The sequence below is a fragment of the Neovison vison genome, chromosome 13 (assembly GCF_020171115.1).
Source record: "Neovison vison isolate M4711 chromosome 13, ASM_NN_V1, whole genome shotgun sequence".
NCBI lineage: Eukaryota > Metazoa > Chordata > Mammalia > Carnivora > Mustelidae > Neogale > Neogale vison.
This window is the reverse complement of record NC_058103.1, coordinates 74,642,987-74,668,365: the sequence shown is the minus strand read 5'-3', so window position 1 is coordinate 74,668,365 and position 25,379 is coordinate 74,642,987. Positions and strand designations below refer to the sequence as shown.

General features: G+C 38.8%; 1 long non-coding RNA gene across 1 annotated transcript in view; it reads left to right on the top strand.

Moving 5' to 3' along the window:
- The window catches only part of LOC122893796, a 60,358-nt gene extending 35,352 nt beyond the window's left edge, over window positions 1-25,006 (top strand). The window contains exons 2-3 of the long non-coding RNA XR_006381689.1: window positions 17,775-17,857; window positions 24,638-25,006. This is a non-coding gene — a long non-coding RNA (uncharacterized LOC122893796). The remainder of the gene's footprint in view (window positions 1-17,774; window positions 17,858-24,637) is intronic.
- The last annotated feature ends 373 nt before the right edge of the window (window positions 25,007-25,379 follow it).

The following is a 25,379-nucleotide window of genomic DNA, read 5'->3' as shown; positions in this document are numbered from 1 at the left end:
TTATGGCAAGAGAGAGTTTTGCAATGTGAAGCAAGGTGCACAGGGATGTTACCCTTCTACAGAAACTGGAGATGCTGGTGCTATCTTCCTTGATTTTTACATTTCAAACAGATGGCTCCAAGTCTTCGAGAAAGGCATTCCTAGATCATAAAGCTGGCAAATGGTGATGTAAAGTTAAAACGGATTTATACCTTTCAAAGTAGATGGTACTTAAAGTCATAATTTTCTAAAGTAAATGCTCAAAGAAAAAGGAGGAGAGGGAAATCTCTTCCTTTATTCTCAACAGAGAGAATCAAGCCTCTACTTTTCATTTGTATTTGTCCCTCTAATACCTACTCTCTGGCTACTTGATGCAGGTGTTTATGGCAGGTGAGTGGGGTGGTGAAGAGAGGGAAGGAACACTATCCTCATCTCTCTCATATCTTGCTTTGTTTGCTTTTGCTTGTTTGCTTATCTTTTTTCTCATGTTTGGAGTGTTAAACTTTGCACTTTTTGACCAAGCCATGACTTGAAGTAATTATAGCCCTGCAAATGAAAAAGGTTTCTCTAAGTTTGCTCCTCAAGATCCTGGCATCTGACAGTTTGGGGAACAGCTTTCTCAACTTCCTCTTCCTTGGTCTCAGGTTTTGAAGCCCCCAAATCGACCTGTGGTTAATAATAGCCAGTTTAGTAAATAAAAAGATTAAATTGTCTCTTATCGTTATCCAGATTATTTCTCTTTTTTTTTTTTTTTCCATTTTGCCCTCCTTTTACAAAATCATTCTTTATATTGCTTATTTAAAACTTGTTTGCATTGGTTGTATGAGCCGCTAAAAGGCATGGATCAGATAGTCATGTTAATGAATGTGTTTGAAAAAGCTTTCTTCTCTTTATCCTGCAATGTTGCACTCTTCTGGTTTTCCTCTTGTGTCACTGGCTACAACTTCTTGGTCTCCTTACAGGCTATTTTTTTTCTACTTGACCCCCAAGCGAAGGAGAGCATCTGAATAGAGTCTCATGTTCTCTTTGTTCACTCCATAGGTGGTTTCTTCTCAACCCATGGATTTAATACCATCTGCTATTGAGGAGTCTAAGTTTATATCTCCAACTTTTATATCTCCTATTAGTTCCAAAGTTTTATACCCAATAGAGTACTTGAAAACTTGATCAAATAGCTGAAAAGCAGCCCAGACTTTATATGTAGAAGTAGAATCTGGATTTCTCCATTCCTCTGGCCTTCTTTAATTTAATAACAAACACCAATTTTCATTCAACTGGTCAAGCAAAACAAAAATCAAAACAAAGACCTAAGAGTCAGTCCGCTGACATACATGATTTATCCTAAGCTTTGTTAATTCTACTTCTAAAATACGTTTTAGGGCGGTCTGGGTGGCTCAGCCAGTTGAGCAGCTGCTTTTGGCTTGGGGGTCATGACCCCTGGGTGCTGGGATCAAGCCCCACATCAGGCTCCCTGCTCTGCTTGGTTTGCCCTCTCTGCCTGCCACTCTACTTGTACTCTCTCTCTGTCAAATAAATAATAAAATATTTTAAAAATAATAATAAAATAAAATACATTTTATATTCACTTCCTCTCTCAATTCCTATAGCCTCCAACCCCAGTTCATGTACCATCCTTTCTCAGGAAAGAATGAAAAACTGGTTTAACCTCTTCTCCCATACATCAGCCACCATGATCTTTTGATTGTGGTCTTATTACTTTGATCGTGATCTTATTACTTTGGTAATTTTATGATAAACCTTTAAGAGCTTTCCATTGCACTTAAATTAATTCCCTTTTTAAAAAAGTTTTTATTTAATTTCCTGTTAGTTCACATCCAACGTAATATTAGTTTTGGTTGTACAATGTAGTGATCCAACACTTTCCTACTGTAAGGGCCTATTTAGCCAGAGCAATTCCATCCAGTTAAACAATGACTTTGTTGTTTATACAGTAAAACTTAAACTGTCGCTGCCCCCCTTTCCCCCCAGGGGACTTACTTAAAAACAAGTCCCGGAAACCAGTCCCAAGTAACAAAGCCCAAATACAAGGGTGGGTCAGGCCAGATGGAGACATCCAATCAGTGTGGGCACATACTGTCTCCCTAGCTACCAAGGAGTATGGGCCCCACCCTTTGGGTGCCTTTTGGGCGCCAATTCTGACGAAGGTGATAGGCTAGTTCAAATATCTACTATAGGGTAAATTGGAATTCAGTTGATCACTTATCTGTGACCTAGCATGACTGCAGCTTTCTCTGTGTGTTACAAACTCATTGGCCACCTGTGCATGGCCAGGCCCAACCACATGGCCTTTGCCCTTAAAAACTAGTCTGTAAGGCAGAGAGGGGTCGCCCTCTCTGTAAGAGGTGACCCTAAGCGGTCGATTTGATTCTCATTGCTTGGCGCAAAATAAAGCTTTGCTTGACCTTCACTCTGTATCAGTCTCTTTCCTTTGACCATGGACCCAACACATACTACACTTGCTGCTCACCACAAGTGCACTTCTTAATCCCCATTACCCATTTAACCCATAGCCCCAACCAGTTCCCTACTGGGAAACATCAGTTTGTTCTCAGTAGTTTTGTATCTATTTCTTGGTTTGCCTCTGTCTTACTTTTTTTTGCCTTTATCCTTTGTCAAATAGACAAAGAGGAAAGACAAATACCATATGGTTTTACACATATGTGTAATTTAAGAACCCACAAATTAAAAATCTTTATTGGGATGTTCTTCACACTTTTTATTCAAGTGCCCTTAGGTATTTAAAAGTGGACAGCTAAGAATAAATACTGGAGATAATTTCCTTGCATTATTAAAAAATATATTTTAAAATAAAAAAGTTACATAATTCTAAATATATTTAACTACTTAGTTATTAAATATAACAAGTGAAATTTTTTTGTAAAATCATCCATTAGTGAGATATCATATGGGAATTCTCTTCAATTAGAGATCATATTTCTGTGGATTGTAGCATTTTCTTATAGCTAGAATAAGACAGGGTATATATATATATATATATATATATATGGTTACATTTGTAATTTCATTTCATGGTTAAAGCTATTAAAGCTATTGCATTTGATGTAACAAGCACATCCTAACAACATCCTAATTGACCAAAGCTGGTTTTCTATAGTTCAGAACATGTAATTTGGGAACATTTTGCTCTGCACTCATACTTAAGTTAATATTTAGTCTTCTTGAATATTATGAGTGCAATTATTAAATTATTAAATTTCAACTCTGCAGAAATTAACAGCAAAGAAGAGACAGTATTAATCATCATTAAGTTTGTGTTTATAAAATGTGTACTGTTTACAGAAGAGCCTATAACATATTCCTGTTAATTTATATCTCATATGTTAATCACAAGAACATATTAAATACTGGATAAGTGGCTGAATGACAGCAGTGGGAGGCTTTCAACCAAGTAAAATAAATATGGCCTTATAGTACTAAGTGATCTTTTGGCAAAAGTTAGTGAGATTTTTTTTTTTCAACTCTGAGTAAATATTAAGAAAATACTTCTTTAAACCTCTAACTTTTTTCTGATATATGTATATTTTTCTTTATAATGTAATGCTGAGTGGAAATAAACTTTAAAAAAAAACTTTAACTTTGGGATGCCTGGGTGACTCAGTCAGTTTAAGTTTCCCACTCATAGTTTTTGCTCAGGTTATGATCTCAGGGCTGTGGGATCTGTCCCTTATCAGGCTCTGCACTCAACTTGGAGTCTGTTGGGCTTCTCTCTCTCCCTCTACTCCTCCCCCTACTTGCACTCTCTCTGTCTCTGTCTTTCTCTTTCTCTCTGTCTCTCTAAAATAAATAAATAAATCTTTTTAAAAATCTTTGATCTCTTCCTTAAGATCATGCAAAACATGCAGCTGAGACACTGGGTCGTAGCAGTGTACAATATCACTTTGGCTATTCTACCAGATTCACCCCAAATTATGGCCTTCTTGATCTGGATCTAAACTGATTCTTATATAAAATGAAATCTGTAGTCACTGTTCTTCCAGTATAAATCATACACAGATTTCAATATACTTGTTTCTCTTTAGTTCTTTCTAAAAAGGCTTATAGTTAGTTTCAATTGATACCATGATGTCCTGTTTAATTTTTCCCACTTAAAGGGTCAATATTTCTTTCAGAAAAATGTAACATTTAAAAATCCGTACTTTTTAAAATGATATATTTTCCCCAGAAAAATATTAAAATTAAAATAGAATTGGTTAATGATTTTAGAAAGATAACGTGGCTTCACTATTACTTTTTTCAAATCACATACTTCATGGGACTCTGTGGGGTTTTTTTTCTAGTTTAATTCTTTTGAAAATTGTGATTCATATTGCAGATACAGTTAGAACTGGCTATCTTTCCAAGGAATGGGTCATTCCATCAGGACATATGCAGTTTCCTGTTCTCTAAAAACAGTCTCAGCAAGAAATGCACAATGGAATTTTACTGATAACAAGGCAGAATTCTATAAGACAGTTGTAATTTGGGGATATATCTTGTACACCACCTTGAATTTGGTATATTGATCCTTTAATACTATTTTTCCATATGACAAACAAGAAATATGGATGACCTTACATTTCTTTTCATTGTAAAAGTAAAGTATGCTTATCATATAAAAAGGGGGGGAAGCCAAAGGAATAAAATACCATATCTTTGACAGTATGTGTACGGTAGGAACACAGATTTTAGTGTTTAATTGGCTAGATTCAAATCCCATCTGTGCTGCCAACTAACTGTATGATGCTGGGAATGTTACTTTACTTGTCTCTGCCTCAGTTTCTTTATTTGTAAAATAGAGATGATGTTAACAGTAACTCTGCTCTAGGTGTGCTATGAAATAAAATGAGCAATTTAGAAAAACCTTCTGATTCCAGGAACTATTCATAACTAATATTAGCTAATATTATCCAAGACAACCACTTTTGAAGATTTGCTATTATGCTTTTTTCTTACATATTTTCAACATTTATTATAATAATAACGAATGTATGTGTATATGTGCATCTTGCTTTTCTTCTGAAAGTAATTTTTAATAATTTTTATGACTACAAAATTGTTACACATTCTTTGTAGCCAAAACCAAAACAAAACAAAACAAAAACCCTACAGATAAATTGACTCAAATATTGCTCTGATCATGGGCGCCATTTAAAATGCTTTTTCTAGAGTATCTTGGAACAGTGGTATAAACAGCTGAGGATAGCCCTCCTCATCTGTGAGAAAGTATAAGGTAACTGAAAACTGAATGCTTGTCCCAAGGGAAATTAGACACCCTTCCCCACAATGTGTCTTCAGAGGCCACTTATAATGGGGTCCTTATGCTGTGACAGTTATGTGACTTAAAGCCACTGCCTCCAAGGGAAACAGTCCCATTTACCACTCATCACCAGTTGCTATGTTGTTTCTCTCAGGGTGGAGTACCCAGAAGACTTCTTCAGCAGGGAAGAAGATCTAACATATTGGGGAACAGAAATATTAAAAGATTCCTACCTTAGTCAGTTCGGGGTCTATAACAGAATACCACAAGTTAGGTGGCTTCAGCAGCAAAAATTTACTTTTCACAGTTTTGGGGGCTGAAAGTCTAAGATCAAGGCTGTTGACAGATTAGGTTTGTGGTGAGAGTTCTCTTCCTGCATGGCAGATGACCACCTTTTGAAATAGAACTAGACAGAGGAACAGAGGGACACAGATCTCTCTTCAAAGGCTATATTCCTGTCTGATTAGGGCTCTGCCATTGTGATCTTGTTTAACCTTAATTACCTCCTAAAGACCTTATCTCCAAATATAGTTATTGTGGGTCAGGGCTTCAACATATGCATTTTGGGAGGACAGCAATTCAGTTCATAGTAGCTCACATGCACTGTGCAGGTGAAGAGGAATTCAGAGAATGTCAATCCTACATTCTGAGTTTGCATTTTCTTTGCCCTGTCATGCAATGGAAAAGGACTTTCTCTGTTTAATATCTGTTATCATCATGGAGACTTTTAATGAACATCTTCGTGGGTGCTATGAAGCACACAGTATGCTGTGTCCTGGGGCTTGAACTGTTCTTCAGAAAACCCATTGCCTCCTTTTGTAAACTCATGCTGTGTCTCAGGTCTCAGGAAAATAAAGTGATTTTCACTTTATTCATTTGACCAGACTTAGCTCTCATATAATACTCCAGTTTGAACCACGCACTGTACTTCGTTTCTCCATTCTGCAAATGCTTCTGAGTGCCAGTCACATGCTGGGTATGTCATAGGCATTGTGGATGCAGAGGTGATGTAAACTAAGTTTCTGCTTTCATGAATTTTAAAGCCAGTACGGGGTTCAGACAATGAACAAACAAAATAGCATGCTATCAGTTAATAACCCTTATTGTGACAAAACAATAAGAAGGACAGGAGGCAAGAGAGCAGTTTAGGAGAATATATGTGCTATTTTGGAAAGGATGGATAAGGAAGCTTTCTTGGATCATGTGGGCATTTGAATAGAGACTTGAATAATTGAGAGAGGAAGTTGTCTGACTATTTAGGGGAAGGGCATTTCAGGCAGAGGGTAGAGCAAGTGCAAAGTTGTTGAAGTGGAAACATGCTTGAGGTATTTGTGAAATAGTGAAGCTGACCAAAGGGGACGAGTGAAGTAAAGAAGGGGGAAGAAAGACTGAGAAATGTAATTGAAGAGATAACCAGGGGCCAGAGCTCGCGAGATTGGGGGTGGGCATGGTAAGCCTTTGACTTCCAAGTGGGTAGGAAACCCTTGGAGTAGGGGATGGGGATTGGTGGCTGTGTTGGGAATGGGAGTTGGCCATCAAGTGTGGAGAGAAGAGCTACTCTGCTGGAGCACTTATCCAGTCTAGAAGACCCATCCCTGCCTCACTGGTAAGCATCGCTGCATTCTCTCTTCCCCATCTTTACACATCTCCTTATTCAGCGTCATTCCCTTCCTCTTCACTTAATCAGTCCTTTGTGATCCTCAGCTCATCTCATTGACTGACTTCATCACGTTCAATGTGTTTTACATTGTATTTAATATTGCAGGTGACTTCTTTTCACACCTTTATCATTCTTGGCTTCTGCCAACTAAATCCATTATTTTGAGAATGATTCCCTAAATCTGTATTATTCTATCTTACTAAAGTAACGTTCTTCTTACTTGGAGTTTTCTGATGACAAACTCTTATCTAAATAGAATGCACAAGAGTATCCAGAAAAAAAAAGCCTCTGGTCTGCCAAAAAAAGACACCCCAAATCCATGCCCTAAAATTTGCACATTTTCCTCTTACAGTTTCATCTCCACAAGTGACCTTTAGAAGGGATGTATAATAAATGCCCATGGCATATTGTGGCAGGAAGTTTCTCTCCTTTTTTATTTCTGGGGATCCTACTTATTATCTCACTGAATGTGAAGGAGAATTTGTTTTCCCCCAGCTGACAGGATAGACCACTCGGTTCACTCAGCATGATGCAGGGTAAAGTCAGTCCCATATACCTAAACCACTCCATCAACGGGAAATAGTTGGGATACCCCCAAAGAACTGAATAGGACATTTTGACCAGAAGGAGGAAGAATGTACCTGACATTTCTTAAAGTTTACAAGTTAGAGGTCCCAGGCGGGCTCTAGTCAACAAATTAAGAAGCATTCCTAGCTCTTAACTGTTCTGTTATTCTCCTCCACTTCCATTTCTTTCCACTGTCCACCTTAACACTTTGTCTAACTCATTTCCATTTCTGTACCTGGGGGAAAAGAGGGTAGATTTTGTATATCAGTCTATCTAATCAGTTTATCTAATCAGTTTATTATTTAAGTACCAGAGAGAAACTTCCGGAAATAAGGAAAAACAAGACAAAATACATGGAGATGTCTCAGAAATGCCTGCCAACGCATTAGTCTTTGTAATGGCGACTGCATAATACATTTATTTAAGTTTGGCATCTATTTCTTGTGTTGTAGAGTTAGTACCTGAGTTAATTCAAGAATAATGAACTGGCCCTGAAAATAATGAGCAGTGTCTAAACAGCTGTGAAATAGGTTTTCAATGAATGTCTCCTGAAAAGAGTTCAATTTCAATACTAATCCGTCCCATTAAATGAATATATAAATCCGGAGAAAGACAACTTGTAAACCCAGCTCATAATTATGTCAGTTAGGAAAACACAGGAAGGACTTGGTTGACTCCTTAAAAACAGTGAAATGGATCTTTTACTCAGGTTTCCAAGAGGCTGTTCCAAACAAAAGATTCAAGTCCCTACTGTCAGTTTTGAAGGGGGGAAAAAAACCACTTTATTGATATAAAAAGCCAACAGAAACAGGAAGAAGAAAAGGAAATCTGCATGTAGATGAAGGCCACAGTAAGCACTGAGGGACAGTAAGTCAGAGTTACATCAAATTGTGTACTTATAACATCCAGCCTCATTAGCTAGGGAAGCCCGATGAAGGCAGCCTGGTTGGAGTCCCATTTGAGAGGACTGGGCAGTGTCCTCACCTCAAGTGAGATTTCCAACTGACCATCCCCATAAGGGCCATATTTACAAGGCAAGTGATGGGGGTCTGAAGTTAAACATTTATTTGCCTATGTGCAGTTTGGAACAAGCTGCATTCCTATGTTATCATGTCTTTTTACATATTCAAGCCTGGGCTAGGTGGGCTTTCCTCTCCTCCCAGATTCCATTCAGGTGGCCAGCACAACCTGGAGCCAGGAAGATGCAAGGCAAAATTTGCTGCTCTTAGCATCCAGACCAGAAGGGCCAATTCTGACCGGGAGGCCAGCTAATGTCAACTAACCAGGCTCCCAACATCCCTTATGCAGCAGAAGTCTCACAAACAACATTCTTAAGCCTCACAAGTGCAGGTTTAGATGGTCAGTTATACAGGAGAAATCACAGAAACCTCCATGCAAACAATACAGAGACCCCTAAACTTGGAGAGATCTGGCTTGAAACTTGCTATTACCAGTTATCAGCTGCATGAGGCATAATTTTCCTAAGTCTCTATTTTGTCTATAAAATAGTTATAATGATTGGCACCCCTCTCACACTTTGACAAGAGGGATCCCTGGCCTAGGTGCCAACCTGGACCTTTTCTGACTTTGGCCCTCCACAAAGTGTGAAGAGTTAGCAGGGCCAAGGAGATAAGAGGCTGCAGTGCCGCAGCTTTTTCCCACAGCCCAGCCCTGAGCATTGAGGCCTCCAGAATTTTAGGCTTGTGGGGCTCTGAGCCTGCCTGAGATGACTAAGGAGGTGCTGCTTCAGAGGTGGAAGGGATATGTTCTACTGGGGATCCACAATGTGCATTTCAGGTGTCTTGTGCAGGGTATGTGGAGCCTGAGGTACGAAAAGAGGGGTGTACCTGGCATGGGTACTCTAGGATAAAAAACCCCAAGAGTAACGTGATGCCTCCAGTTTTATTTTTGTTTTTCAACATTTCCTTAGCGATTCGGGGTCTCTTCTGATTCCGTACAAATTTTGGGATTATTTGCTCCAGCTCTTTGAAAAATACTGGTGGAATTTTGATTGGAATGGCATTAAAAGTATAGATTGCTCTAGGCAGTATAGACATTTTAACAATGTTTATTCTTCCGATCCAAGAGCTTGGAATGGTCTTCCATCTTTTTGTGTCTTCTTCAATTTCTTTCATGAGTGTTCTGTAGTTCTTCGAGTACAGTTCCTTTACCTCTTTGGTAAGGTTTATTCCCAGGTATCTTATGGTTCTTGGTGCTCTGGTAAATGGAATCAATTCTCTAATTTCCCTTTCTGTATTTTCATTGTTTGTGTATAAGAAAGCCACTGATTTCTGTACATTGACTTTGTATCCTGCCACGTTGCTGAATTGCTGTATGAGTTCTAGTAGTTTGGAGGTGGAGTCTTTTGGGTTTTCCATATAATCATGTCATCTACGAAGAGAAAGAGTTTGACTTCTTCATTGCCAACTTGGATACCTTTTATTTACTACAAAGCTGTGATCACCAAGACAGCTGGTACTGGCATAAAAACAGACACATAGACCAGTGGAACAGAGTAGAGAGCCCAGATATGGACCCTCAACTCTATGGTCAAATAATCTTTGACAAAACAGGAAAAAATATACAGTGGGAAAAAGACAGTCTCTTCAATAAATGGTGCTGGGAAAATTGGACAGCTATATGTAGAAGAATGAAACTCGACCATTCTCTTACACCGTACACAAAGATAAACTCAAAATGGGTAAAAGACCTCAACGTGAGACAGGAATCCATCAGAATCTTAGAGGAGAACATAGGCAGTAATCTCTCCTATATCAGCCACAGCAACTTCTTTCAAGATATGTCTCCAAAGGCAAAGGAAACCAAAGCCAAAATAAACTTCTGGGACTTCACCAAAGTCAAAAGCTTCTGCACAGCAAAGGAAACGGTCAACAAAACAAAGAGGCAACCCATGGAATGGGAGAAGATATTTGCAAATGACAGTACAGACAAAGGTTGATATCCAGGATCTATAAAGAACTCCTCAAACTCAACACACACAAAACAGACAATCATATCAAAAAATGGGCAGAAGATATGAGCAGACACTTCTCCAAAGAAGACATACAAATGGCTATCAGCCACATGAAAAAATGTTCATCATTACTAGCCATCAGGGAGATTCAAATTAAAACCACATTGAGATATCACCTTATACCAGTTAGAATGACCAAAACTAGCAAGACAGGAAACAACATGTGTTGGAGGGGATGTGGAGAAAGGGGAACCCTCTTACACTGTTGGTGGGAATGCAAGTTGGTGTATCCTCGTTGGAGAACAGTGTGGAGATTCCTCAAGAAATTAAAAATAGAACTTCCCTATGACCCTGCAATTGCATTACTGGGTATTTACCCCAAAGATACAGATATAGTGAAAAGAAGGGCCATCTGTACCCCAATGTTTATAGCAGCAATGGCCACAGTCGCCAAACTGTGGAAAGAACCAAGATGCCCTTCAATGGATGAATGGATAAAGAAGATGTGGTCCATATACACTACGGAGTATTATGCCTCCATCAGAAGGGATGAATACCCAACTTTTGTAGCAACATGTATGGGACTGGAAGAGATTATGCTGAGTGAAATAAGTCAAGCAGAGAGAGTCAATTATCATATGGTGTCACTTATTTGTGGAGCATAACAAATAGCATGGTGGACATGGGGAGTTAGGAGAAGGGAGTAGGGGGAAATTGGAAGGGGAGGTGAACCAAGAGAGACTATGGGCTCTGAAAAAGAATCTGAGGGGTTTTAAGTGGTGGGGGGTGGTTCTCTGTATTTTTAAGGGCACGGATTGCATGGAGCACTGAGTGTGGTACAAAAACAATGAATACTGTTATGCTGAAAATAAATTAAAAATAAATTAAATAAATAAATAAATAAAATTTTTTAAAAAGAGAGAGATAATACAGAGGGATCTCTTGTACACTTTGCCTAGTTTCCCCCAAAAGATAACATTTTTCAAAACACAGCATGTTATCACCACTACCAAGATATTAGCATTTATACAATCCAGAGATCATATTTTGATTTCCCCAGTTTTACCTGTACTCATTGTTATGTGTGTGTGTGTATTAGGTTCTATACATTTTATCACTTACCTAGGTCTATGTATTTGCTACCATAGTCAATACACTTGTCATACCACAAGGACTCCTTGTGGATTTATTACTTCTAAATATAAAGACAGGTAGAATGTCCCAACAAATGAGGGGAAGTATATAAAATTAAATATTTGGTCTAGGCTAAAGTAAGAATATGTAATAGATCACAATGGAGAACACTTCTGAAAAGGAAAACGCTTCCTGAGACAAAATGCTACTATTAACCCCATCATTCCATTAGGAGAGGTTTTTCTCCCACCGGCATTTAGAATGGAATTGTGGGAAGGATGTGCTTGAAACTGCTGCCTCTGATTCTTAGGCCAGGCTGTTTCTCCATTCCTTATTGCTTAACAACCCCTATCTGCATATTGTTTGCTTAACACTCCTTTTGTTCTTTTTTTTTTTTTTTTAAGATTTTGTTTATTTATTTGCAGAGAGAGAGAGATCACAAGTAGGCAGAGAGAGAGGGGGAAGCAGGCTCCCTGCTGAACAGAGAGCCCAGTGCAGGGCTGGATCCCAGGATCCTGAGATCACGACCTGAGACAAAGCCAGAGGCTTAACCTATTGAGCCACCCAGGCGCCCCCCTCTTGTTCTTTATTGCTCAGTACTCTTGTCCATGAACACAGGAAAGCTAACACTGTATAACCCTCCTATTTCAGCAAAGCTCTTGGGCTTCCTGGGAGCCCTGCTTTCTATAGAGTTTATAGAAAGGTTGAGCACCATCCTGCTAATCTTATGAGGACCTATAAACTTCTCAGGCTCACATTGTACCCTGGTTATAGACTTTTTGGGCAACTCATAAGGCATAACTAATAAGGCTAACTCACATTCTGCTGGGGCTTTTAAACAAGGCAGAAAGGAATTTTATTATCTGTCAATAGTGGGAGTTACTATTGAAAGGTGTAGAAAAGGAGAAAACATTATGACAGGAAGAGATAAAAAGTAAGACCCTCATGGAACATAATCGAATGAAGTTAGGTTATGTCGGGACTTAGGTTTAGAACAGTTCCACCCTTGAACTCCCTGGAGCTTGTCCCAGATGTTCTGTGGTCTACCCTGGAATCCCTGTGATGGTTGGCAGGAGCCCCCTCCACCCGATCCAGCCTGTTGGATAGCTGGCAGGCTGGCTCATTCTTCAAGCTCTTCTCTTCCAGTCCTTTGGCTTCTAAGTCTCTGCATTTTCAGCAGTTGGTTGACTCCTAGCAGGAGCCAAGACCTAATCTGGGAATGAAATCAGGACCTAGGACATCCAAAAAAGGCAAAAATTGGCCGTGAAAATAAACCTAGTACTTCCCTGGGGACTCTAGTATGTTAACAGTGTTACAGAAACAAACCCCTTATTTATTTTGGGGTCTGGATTTATGTATGTGTATATATACAAACACACACACACACGCATAAGTTTATATATAGATGAAGTCAAGGAAGTTTAAGAAAGATAATTTCTGATCTTCTAGGGAAGGAGCTCAATAGATAATGTCTAAAATTATGAAATCAAGAAGTAGCGGCACTGTGAGTTATAAACAGGGTCTCCCCTAAGGTATGTAGAATGCAGGATAATACTTTCATGGTGTCTTTTTTTTTTTTACATAAATAATTCAATTTAAAACGTGATAAAGTTCACGGGCCCATGTAAAATATTTGGATTTGATTAACTGCAGATGTAGAGAAAAGAAGAGAACTTTACATTTAGTATTGTGTTCTTTATTGTCAACCATGACATCCTTGCTTAATTTTAGATCTCCCCACCCCCCTGAGAAAAAAGATAGCAAGGGTATTATTACTCATAATGCAATATTTCTTCAAAATCTATTTGTATTGAAATAATATAGATCTTGCTCTGCAGTTCTCTAATTCCACTTATTTAATGACGGTTAAATTATTACTCTCTGTGAATACTGGTTTCCAAAGACTCTGAGAAGCTGCTAGTGTGTTATATTGATAATGATCACAAATGCAAGTCTTACCTAAAGTACACAGGAATATGGGAATGAAAAGTAGTTTTCTGGTCTTGTTAAATTTACAAATCAGAATTTCATAATATAACGGTTTAACAACATCCTTCCACCTGTCTTCTCTGGAATGCTTTAAACTACAGTGCCCCTCTTCCTAGGATGTGATCTATTTTGACATTGGCCACATCTCTATTTTCTATCCACCATCGCCAGCAAAAGTAAATAAGGGAAGTTACGTGGAGGATGAAGAATAGTCCCATTCATAAAAGGACTGTCTGCCTCTTGTCTGGCACAGCTGAAGCCTGACCCTGGAGCATGCTACCTCTTCATCCACTGGACACAATTAGTGAAAAGGGATGAGAGGGGCTGATGGTAGTGTGGAGCAAGAGTCTCAGGAACTCTGAAGGAGATGGCCCAGCAGTTCTGCAGGGCTGCCTGACAGTGGACAGCACCAGTGGCAAGGGCATCCAGGCTAAAGAATTGCTGCCATCACCACCAACACCACACACCCCATATTCATGCTATATTCCTGAAGGTTGGATAATCAGAACATGGATGGCTGAGATCCCTGGCATGGACCTGTGTATGTGGCTCTAGGCCAAAGGTCAACAGTAGAAAGTTGGTAGTCCAGGGTCAGAACTCATCCTGTATCTGATAGAAATGAAAGAGTCACCCCCAAATCAGCAAGTAAGTGCCATTCTGGTGGTTCAGTCTTAGAAGATCCCAAGAAAGAAATATTTGTGTTGTCTAGCAAGAATGATCTGATATTAGGCCACTGTCCTGGAACTAGATCCATGCCTGGTCTAATGGTGGCAGTGTTCTGAAACATGAAGGCGAATGCAAGAAGAAACAGTTAAGGAATGTGAGTATTCTTTATTTCTGATTTATACTTAGAGAAGAGCTAGGGAGGAAGAAAGGTAGGTTAAGGGATCACTGGTTTTCATAACAGATCTTGTACTAGTATATTACTTTTTAAGTTCTATACATATGTTACTTCCAAAAATAAAAATTAAAAAGAATATATAAAAACAAAATAAAATTCATTTATGGTATGTTGGCTTTTTTATAATCTACCTTTTCGGGGTGCCTGGGTGGCTCAGTGGGTTAAGCCGCTGCCTTCGGCTCAGGTCATGATCTCAGGGTCCTGGGATCGAGTCCCACATCGGGCTCTCTGCTCAGCAGGGAGCCTGCTTCCCTCTCTCTCTCTCTGCCTGCCTCTCCATCTACTTGTGATTTCTCTCCGTCAAATAAATAAATAAAATCTTTAAAAAAAAATCTACCTTTTCTATCTAATGCTGTACCTTGAACATTTCCCCATATTCTTATAAAATATAACTTGATGATTAAATTGCATTCTACCACATAGGTGTGCCATAACTGATTTAACCATTTTCTTATTCTGGATATTTAAGTGATTTCCAGTTTGTATTTGTGGAGTGGAAATCAGCAGGAATTCGGCACTTCCACATTCAGTGTCAGATGGACTTGCTAAGAATGACTTTGCATTCTGTCTGTTGCTTCCAGCTCTTGCGGTTTCTGGAAACTTGCTGTAGACAGCCTCCTCCCCTTTTCCCATTAGGGCATAGACCTTACTATATGGCAGTGTAGCTAAGAGTGTGGCTGCAGCAAGGACAGTTGGACAGTTGGACCAGGTTCAGATCATAAACCTTCTATTTTTTAGCTCTCAAAGACTCAGTTATCTTATATTTAAAATAGGGTTACTAGAAGAATTACATGAGACATTGTATCTGAACTTACGGAGTTGCTTAGTTGATAATAGTATTATCATTTATTGGCTCTTCTTTGACATTTCTTTATTGAGTGTTTTAATGTGGCAGGCATTGTGATAGGTGCTGAAGATGCAAGGATGGGAGAAATGAGGGAGCCCTGGCCTGTGGCTTTACAGTATTGCATTATAGAAAATCACCAAATGGACATATTTTTAAAAATTCAAAATTGCTGCTATGCCAAATGCCCAGAAAGAGAGAGAGAGAGAATTGGTGCAATGAGTACCTGTCCGAGGGGATTCGATGTAGTCAGAGAGGGGCCTTGTGTTCTCAAAGGCGTTTTAGTCTTTGCCCTGTGATTCTGGACAAGAAGAGGGTGCTGCAGGAAGGTTGGAAGACACAGTAGCTGGTCTAAGATTTTTTTTTTTTTTTTTTGTCTTCACTCTCACAGGAACAGAAACTCTATGAATGTGACTTTGCAATGAAACACTGCAGACCGGAATCCGTGGGACATGTCTTTAACTCTTTCCTGCCCACTGTGCATAGCCTTTCATGATTTTTTTTTTTTAAGATTGTATTTATTATTTGACAGAGAAAGACACAGTGAAAGAGGAAACACAAGCAGGGATACTGGGAGAGGGAGAAGCAGGCTTCCCCCTAAATAGGGAGCACGATGCGGGGATCTTGTGGATCCTGACCTGAGTCGAAGGCAGACATTTAACAACTGAGCCACCCAGGCACACCAGCCTTTCATCGTCTCTCCAGTGTATAGCCTTTGTGCTCACATAGCCTTTGCCTCACATAGCATGTGCCTGCAGGGTGGACCATTGTTAATATGCTCCTTTGACCACGGTCTGTTGTCTTCCAACTTCTTCAGCTGCCACCCTGGCAGTCTTTGTATAGCCAGGGCTTCGCAGGGTACCTGACACACAATAGTTTCTCACCACATGCAGAGCAGGTTGACTTAAATCTAATGTACCAGGAAAGACCACACCTGCTCAGGAAGATGTAGGGAGAAGGGAAGGGACTTCTGGTTCCTGAATATAATAGAGCCCTAAGACAATTCAGTGTGAAAAGGAAAGGACACTATGAAGAGGCAGCTGCTAGAAAGGGTTCAGTGAGAAAGGTGGAGAGGGAATTCCAGATGGGAAGAGAATATGTGAAGTACATAGGGAAGAAAGGATGTACAACATTGACTGCAATAGGAGTATCACTTTACGGCTGTGCCAGGAGCAGGGAGAGGCTGGGGAGAGGCTGTTAGAGCAATAGAAGGTAACACTGGAAAAGTAGTTGGAGCTGAGTTCTGAAATGCCTTCTGTCATTAATATCAGAAACAGTTTTTTAAATAACAGGGTGGAGAAAAGCGGAGAGCTTTAAAAAGATAGAATTTAAGTACTGCTAATTATCTGACAGCATAGAAAAATAAGAGCACAATCCTCCCAACGGTCACTAGCATGCTTGAGGATCTTGAACTTCACAGGCCCCTCAGGAACTAAAACTCCCATGATCCCAGAGTTAATATCATCTTCAGTGGGTGAAGGTAAAGGGATCTTTAGACCTGAGAAATATTGCATCTTATTTTTTGATTTGTGGTTAGTTTTTGCATCTTTATTTTTAAAATACATAAACAGTAAGGTGTTTAACATGACTTCATGAATAAATTCCTCATTATTAACACATTTCTTCATACACCAAGAGCTTCGGAAGTTTATTTGTATAAACTTTCAAGTTTATGCAAGGAAGTAAGAAAGCTGTTACTGAAATAGATAGGGGCTTAATATGCTTGCTTCCATTCCATGGTCTATGGATTGCATGTTACATATTCCTGAGTGTAGAACTGTGCTTCCCAGGAACTCATTTCATTACCTCTCATCCTAATTTCTAGGAAAACACATTTGGGTTTATATTGACTGTGGTGTGAGACTGCTGGCTATCTAATTCTGGTTCCTCCTGCCGGCTTTCTAATTCTTCTGGACCCTCCTTGGATTCAGAATTTAAGACCTTGTCCAGAATAGGTTATACCAACCAATGGACAGTCAGAGATTTGCCATCAAACATTCTGATTTGGTGTCAGGCCTGGGAAAAAAAAAAAAGGTATATGAATCAGAGTCCTTCAAATTAGGATTAGTTTATTTTTGAGGGCCTAATTATCAAAGTTCAAAGGACTGAAAGTCATATAAAATTTTCTAAGAGCTGGGTAAGTCCTTTCATGCCCAGCTTTGCGTATCATTGTCTATTTGGAACATAAAATGCAATGAACCTGTGTGCATATGCCAATTATCTTACATACAATTAAAACTGAGTCAAGGAGTAGAAAAGACTGAAGAAAGCCTATCATGGCAGTCAGAATGTGTTTGTAACCAAATCCAAATTGTGGCTCTTCGGTTTAGAATACTGTGCCTCCTCTGGGAGCACAGTTCTGGAGAAAAGCAGCAAGTTCTTTCTGCCTCCATGCGCACCTGTCCACTGCTGGAATGCACCAATGGCATCTTCATTCTCTGTTTCCAGCTCAGCTCTGTGTCTGTCTTATTGATTGGCTGCCCACCCAGCCAGGAGCTGATCTACCTTCTTGAAAAACCCAGTTGTTCATGGTAAATTTTCACTGGTTTACTAAGCAGTATAAACATTTTACTCTTAAACAGCACTACTGTGCCTGCCCTCCTACTTCAAATGAACCTCATTCATTTTCTCAGTCCTAAGTCTGGGATTTTCACTGGCTGAGGTGGATGCTGTAGTTTTAGCTGCCCTGTTCTACAAAAGAGGTGCCAGGCAACACCACCTAGCACACAGAGACCATTAGGAGACAGTGGGAGAGGGAGGTGACAATCTCTGCTGAAAGTTTTAACGTTTTACTTTTATAAAAGCAAATTTACTTAATGTCACTGGGCTTTGTGTACAATGTGAGGTAGGGATCTTATTTCACTTTCTTTTATATGAAAATTTCCCTCAGTACCTTTCCCCATGGATTTGCAGTGCCACTTTGTTAGGGATCACTTTTCTTTATATTTGCTGGTAAAATTCTGAGCTCTGAACTCTGTTCTACTGGTCATTTTATTTCTAAATCAATGTATTCCTATCAGCTCTCTAAACTAACTTGGCTTAATAAACCTTGCTATTTTGTTAGGTAATGTTTCCTCCTTTAATCATCAGGGTTTTGTAACATTTTTTCATTTTTTTGCTGTTCTAAAAAATTATAAAATTGGCTTATAATTTTCCATGAAAAAATAGTTTTAGGCTTTTCATCAAATTACACACATTTATTGGTTAGTTGAAAATCTCAATAGCTTTAACAGTATCTTCTTAATATAAGCATGATATATTTATCCATCATTTGTCTTTTTCAGTACTTTCAAAATTTTTATAATTTTTGTAAAATTATCCACATATGTCATTCATTCATTTACTTATTTTTTAGAAGGCTTATTTTTCAAGCTACAATATTTGCTAGCATACTTGTATCATTTTTGATTTTAAAGAAATGTGGATTTTTTTTAAGTCATTACTAGTGATGTTTACTCTAGGTTTTTTAAGGTATGTTTTAATAGGTTAAGTAAAGTTCCTTTTTAGACTTAATTTTTACTATGGATAGATGTTAAATGTTATTGAATACATTAATTCATCTATTGAGATGGCTGTATGGTTTCCTTCATCATTTGGAAAATTATGCTAATAACTGATTTTTTTTTAATTTTTTTTTTTTTTTATTTATTTGACAGAGAGAGACACAGTGAGAGAGAGAACACAGGCAGGGGGAATGGGAGAGGGAGAAGCAGGCTTCCCGCTGAGCAGAGAACCCGATGTGGAGCTCGATCCCAGGACCCTGGGATCATGACCCAAGCTGAAGGCAGACACTTAACGACTGAGCCACCCAGGCGTCTCTAATAACTGATTTTCTAATAAACTATTCTAACATCTCTAATATACATTTAAGTTGATGATGATGAACTGTTTTTATATATTTATGTTTGTCTTGATATTTTATTTCAGATATGTGCATGACTTTGTGAGAGGGATTAGTCTGTACTTTTTCATTGTCATACTGTTCTTATCTGATTTTAGGTCAAGTTTTGCTACCCTCATAAAATAATTTAACAAATTATAAATAAATTATAAATAATAAATAAAATAATTTAATAAAGATTTGCTCATTCTTTGTTCTTTGGAAAAGTTTATAAAAACATTTGAACATTTGGTATAAATTACTAGTAAGTAATTTATAGGAACTTTGAAGTTTGTCTAGGTTTTCAAATTCATTGGCATAGTAATTAAAAACATCCTCTTGCTATCTTAAAAACCTGATTATATCTCTGCTGTGACCTTTTTTAATTCCAAGTATTTTATATGTGTCCTCTCTTTTTTCCATGATTTCTAAAATATGTATGATATATATATATATATATGCATGTATATATGGGCCTGTGTATATATATAGTTGTGTATGTGTGTATGGTTTCTGTGTGGATGGGTATGCAGGTTTATTTTTTTTTAATTTTTATTTTTTTAAATTTCTTTTCAGTGTTCCAGAATTCATTGTTTATATACATCCAGTGCTCCATGCAATACCTGCCCTCGACAATACCTACCACCAGGCTCACTGAACCTCCCACCCACTCCCCCAAAACCCTCATTTAGTTCCTCAGAGTCCGCAGTCTCTCATGGTCTGTCTCTCCCTCCAATTTTCCCCAACTCCCTTCTCCTCTCCATCTCCCCATGTCCTCCGTGTTATTCCTTATGCTCCACAAATAAGCAAAATCATATAATTGACTCTCTCTACTTGACTTATTTCACGCAGCATAATCTCTTCCAGTCCCATCCATGTTGATACAAAAGTTGGATATTCATTCTTTCTGATGGAGGCATAATACTCCTTAGTATATATGGACCACATCTTCTTTATCCATTTGTCCATTGAAGTGCATCTTGGTTCTTTCCACAGTTTGGCAACTGTGGCCATTGCTGCTATGAACATTGGGGTACAGATGGCCCTTCTTTTCACTACATCCTTGGGGTAAATACCCAGTAGTGCAATTGCAGGGTCATAGGGAAACGCTATTTTTAATTTCTTTTTTTTTTTTTTTAATATTTATTTATTTATTTATTTTTATTTTCAGCATAACAGTATTCATTATTTTTTCACCACACCCAGTGCTCCATGCAATCCATGCCCTCTATAATACCCACCACCTGTTACCCCAACCTCCTGCCCCCCACCACTTAAAACCCCTCAGATTGTTTTTCAGAGTCCATAGTCTCTCATGATTCACCTCCCCTTCCAATTTACCCAAATTCCCTTCTCCTCTCTAACTCCCCATGTCCTCCATGCTATTTGCTATGCTCCACAAATAAGTGAAACCATATGATAATTGATTCTCTCTGCTTGACTTATTTCACTCAGCATAATCTCTTCCAGACCCGTCCATGTTGCTACAAAAGTTGGGTATTCATCCTTTCTGATGGAGGCATAATACTCCATAGTGTATATGGACCACATCTTCCTTACCCATTCATCTGTTGAAGGGCATCTTGGTTCTTTCCACAGTTTGGCGACCGTGGCCATTGCTGCTATGAACATTGGGCTACAGATGGCCCTTTTTTTCACGACATCTGTATCTTTGGGGTAAATACCCAGGAGTGCAATGGCAGGGTCGTAGGGAAGTTCTATTTTTAATTTCTTAAGGAATCTCCACACTATTTTCCAAAGTGGCTGCACCAACTTGCATTCCCACCAACAGTGTAAGACGGTTCCCCTTTCTCCACATCCTCTCCAACACATGTTGTTTACCATCTTCATCAAGATCAAAAGCTTCTGCACAGCAAAGGAAACAATCAACAAAACAAAGAGGCAACCCACGGAATGGGAGAAGATATTCGCAAATGACAGTACAGACAAAGGGCTGTATCCAAGATCTATAAAGAACTCCTCAAACTCAGTACACACAAAACAGATAATCATGTTGAAAAATGGGCAGAAGACATGAACAGACACTTCTCCAATGAAGACTACAAATGGCTAACAGACGCATGAAAAAATGTTCATGCATCATCACTAGCCATCAAGGAGAGTCAAATCAAAACCACACTAAGATACCACCTTACACCAGTTAGAATGGTATGTCTTCCTTTACTGTGAAAAACCTGGCTCTCAACAATACCACATTTACCTATTTGTTCAATTCTGTAATACATCTAAAATAATATTAGAACTGTTTCACTATACTCTCTAGTGACAGTTATTCTTATTAGTAGGAATTCTTTTGTTCCTAAGGATGGTTTTGTCTGGGGGTGCCTGTGTGGCTCAGTTGGTTAAGCATTTGCCTTCATCTCAGGTCATGATCCCAAAGTCCAGCATCGGGCTCCCTGCTGAGCCTTGAGTCTGCTTCTCCCTCTCCTTCTGCCCCTGCAGTCCTGCTCATTCTCTCTCTCTCTCTTTCTCTCAAATAAATACAATATTAAAAAGATGATAAAATATAGATTCTGACAAAAATATAGATTCACCAGCTTTTATCCTTTTTCCCCTCACCCTTTCAGTGTCTATGTTTTAGCTTTGACTCCTATGAATAGCTTTTGAATATTATCTATTGTGACAGTCTCTGTTTTGAACCTATTATTTTACCTCATTTAATTTATTATGATTATTGGGTCAGGTATTTGGGATTATTTCTAATATTTCTAGTAATTATATAGTGCTTATGATGATGCCTATTTTTTTTTCTTTCTTTCACTTCTCCCACCCCTATCTTGCCTTCATTGAATTGATACATTTGTGCTTTCTTGTTTGGAAGTCAAATATATATTATGTTTTTTTAATTTTGTTTTTTAAAGACTACTAGTCCAATTTTGATATCCATATGTAGTTTAGTAATATCAAATATTAATTAATAACCCTATATGAGAACTTCAGAACACTTAACTCTAAAAATCAGGAGCTTCTCATTCTAAAATGGTATTGCTAGCAAGTATTTTATTTCTGCCCTGTCTTTCACTGTTTTCTCCCACCCATTAAGACTCGTATCTCTAGGTTTATGAAAATTTCAAGTATTTCCTATGATTTGTTTCTTGCAACCATATGAACTTTTAAAGTATGAAAGAGCAGCTTGTCCAACTTCACAAATTGGGTGTCTCAGCTGAGATCCCACTCCCTCAACAGTATATAAAAACCAGCAATTGATATTATTATTTTTATTAGGCATACAGAATTGGTTTTGCCTAATGAAATTATACTCCGAGGAAAGAGAATGCATGTTCAGTATTTTAGCTATACCAACAATATGCTGAGAACATTTTCCTGTTACTCGAAATTTCAGAGAATTCTCTCATTAGAATTTCAGTTCCACCAAAGAAAGATGATGTGTTGAACTAAGTAATTCATTGATAGCTTGCTGTGAAGGAGTTTATCAGTATTCTATGGAAAGCCATAAAGTGAGATCTGCTTCTGACCAAGTGAACTCTAGATCTAGAGTCACACTGGGAAGCAGCATGGAGAAAAGAAAGCCAGGAACAGAAACCTGTGAGACTTGAACAGCCATAACCCAAAGTACTGGGCATCAGAGGTGAACCCTGAGGACAGGATTCAAAATGGTGATGAGAAGCAAATGGTTGGGGGAGGAGTCAAGATGGCGGAGAAGTAGCAGGCTGAGACTACCTCAGCTAGCAGGAGATCAGCTAGAGAGCTTATCTAAAGATTGCAAACACCTGCAAATCCATCGGCAGATCGAAGAGAAGAAGAACAGCAATTCTAGAAACAGAGAAGCAAATGGTTAACATAACCTCATTCTGCCCTGATGACCAGGTCTTATAGTGCTTGTGTGATTCTTTCATCAGCCTTATGGGTCCCATTTTGGCTATGGATCAAGGCATTAAGGAAGTATCAGTGTGAGCCCTCAAGGCTGAGATGGGAGGACAAGGAGGAACAGATTTGAATGAGCAGGATCCATAATCTGTGAGCAGAGTGGAGTAGGGGGTATAGCCTGGTCCAGCAAAATGTATTTCTAGATGCCAGTATTCCAGTGCAATAATCTTAAGTGTCAGATTCAGAGGGTCAGTCCAGGGTCAAGCCATCAGAAGTATGCAAGAAGTCCAGGAGCTCAGGTGTTGGTGAAAAGTACAGATGGTTTGCTTTCCTTTGCCTTTTTTTGATGACCTAGTGCATGCCAAGTAATTCATATATATTATCTCTAATGTGCTCAAGAATCTTGGGAAATTGGAGTATTTCCAATCCCTATTCTACATGAAGAAACTGAAAAAGCTTAAGAGACTTGATCATTTTACATCTATTCATCAGTAGAACTAGGGTTTAAATACTAGTTTATTTTACTCCAGCATCTGCTTTTTCCACTACAGCCTTTCTATCACCATCTCTCAGTGAAATGAACTCCTATTCTTTTCAACTGGGTCTTGACAGCTCCAACCATGATTAGACTGGAAAACATGCATTTTTCTTTCTTTAAAATATATTGTGGATGGATTTTCTTATTCTGTACTAACTTCACATCCTATTTCTCATTTTTTATTATGCATAAATCTGGAGGCAACTAATAGACATTTAAAAAGTCAGGTCAAAAAATAAGATAGCTGAGAACCAGTATGTGGAAAGTTTACCTACTGTATTTAATTTTAAAAAGTTTATAGTACCTGTGATAGCTGGGTACTTTCCACAAGATGCCCTAGGAATAGTTTTGTGATTTTGGTTTGGGGAAAATTATTTTCTTATTAAGATCTGTGTTCTTACTTAATAGGAATGAGCACTGAAAGATTGTCACAGGTCTTATGTAGATTTGCACAACTTGCCAGAGACAGTAAATAAGATTGTTACTGCAGCTGATTAATTTGCAGGACAAAATTTGCATCTTCTCTCTACAGGGATATTGTTGCCTTGTTGTTGTTATGACATCAAGCTTTGCACAGAGGTTTGCTGTTTCTTACCTGTAGACTTTGGCTGTGATATGTCTGGACCATTTGGGGAAATTTTTTATATATGTTAAAGCCAGGGTGTGAGGGTAGAGAAATGTCCATTAAGATGTGGACTCAGTGACTGTTGTAATATCTCTTTCTATTTTGATGTCCATTGTAATATTCTGAATGAGCCAAAGTGAGAACAACAAATTATACACTTGTGTTTAGATAAATTTAAGCTTCCAGTAAGGTTTTTTTATTTTGTTTTGTTTTTTGTTTTTTATTTTTTTACTCTAGAAAATCTACTCTCCTTTGAAGATTTTATTTATTTATTTGACAGACAGAGATCACAAGTAGGCAGTGTTAGGGTCCGTGATCAAAGGAATGAGACCGACAAAAAGCTTAAGTCAAGCAAAGCTTTATTTGGTGCCAAGCATCCAGAATCAAGCTGACTGGCTGGGGCCGTCTCTTACAAACAGGTGACGACGACGAGGACAACAACGAGGACGACACTGCTCCTGACAACCACAATACTCCCAACAACTATGATCCCAACTGATGCCGCTCCTGATGACTACCCCAACGACTATCACTCTCCCACACCAGCCTCACAGACTAACCTTTATAGAGGTGGTTGAGCCCGGCCCACACACAGGTGGCCAATGAGATTGTGACACACATGGAAAACTGCACACTTCTGCTCGGTTGGCAATACGGGTGACCAATTGAATTCCAATTCACCACAGTAAATATATGGTGCCCCACTGATTAGATGTCTCCATCCTGCCTGGCCCGCCCCTATATCTGAAGTTTGCAAATAAGTTCCTCTGGGAGGGGCAGGGTCAGTCCAAATTTACAATGAAATGGCTCCCTCTGGCTAACCAGGCCCTTACAGGCAGAGAGGCAGGGACAGAGTGGAGGAAGCAGGCTCCCTGCTGAGCAGAGAGCCCAATGTGGGGCTCCATCCCAGAATCCTGGAATCATGACCTGAGCTGAAGGCAGAGGCTTTAACCCACTGAGCCACCCAGGCACCCCCCAAAAACGTACTCTCCTTTGTAAGAAAATTGCAATCATTGCATACTGGAAAGAATATTAACTTTAGGGTAGGAAATAGAAATTAAAGTCCAGTATTACTTTATGCTATGTGACTTTTAATTTAATCCCCCTGAATTTTGTTTTGTTCATTTATAAACTGTGAATAATTTTAGCTGTTGAGAAGAC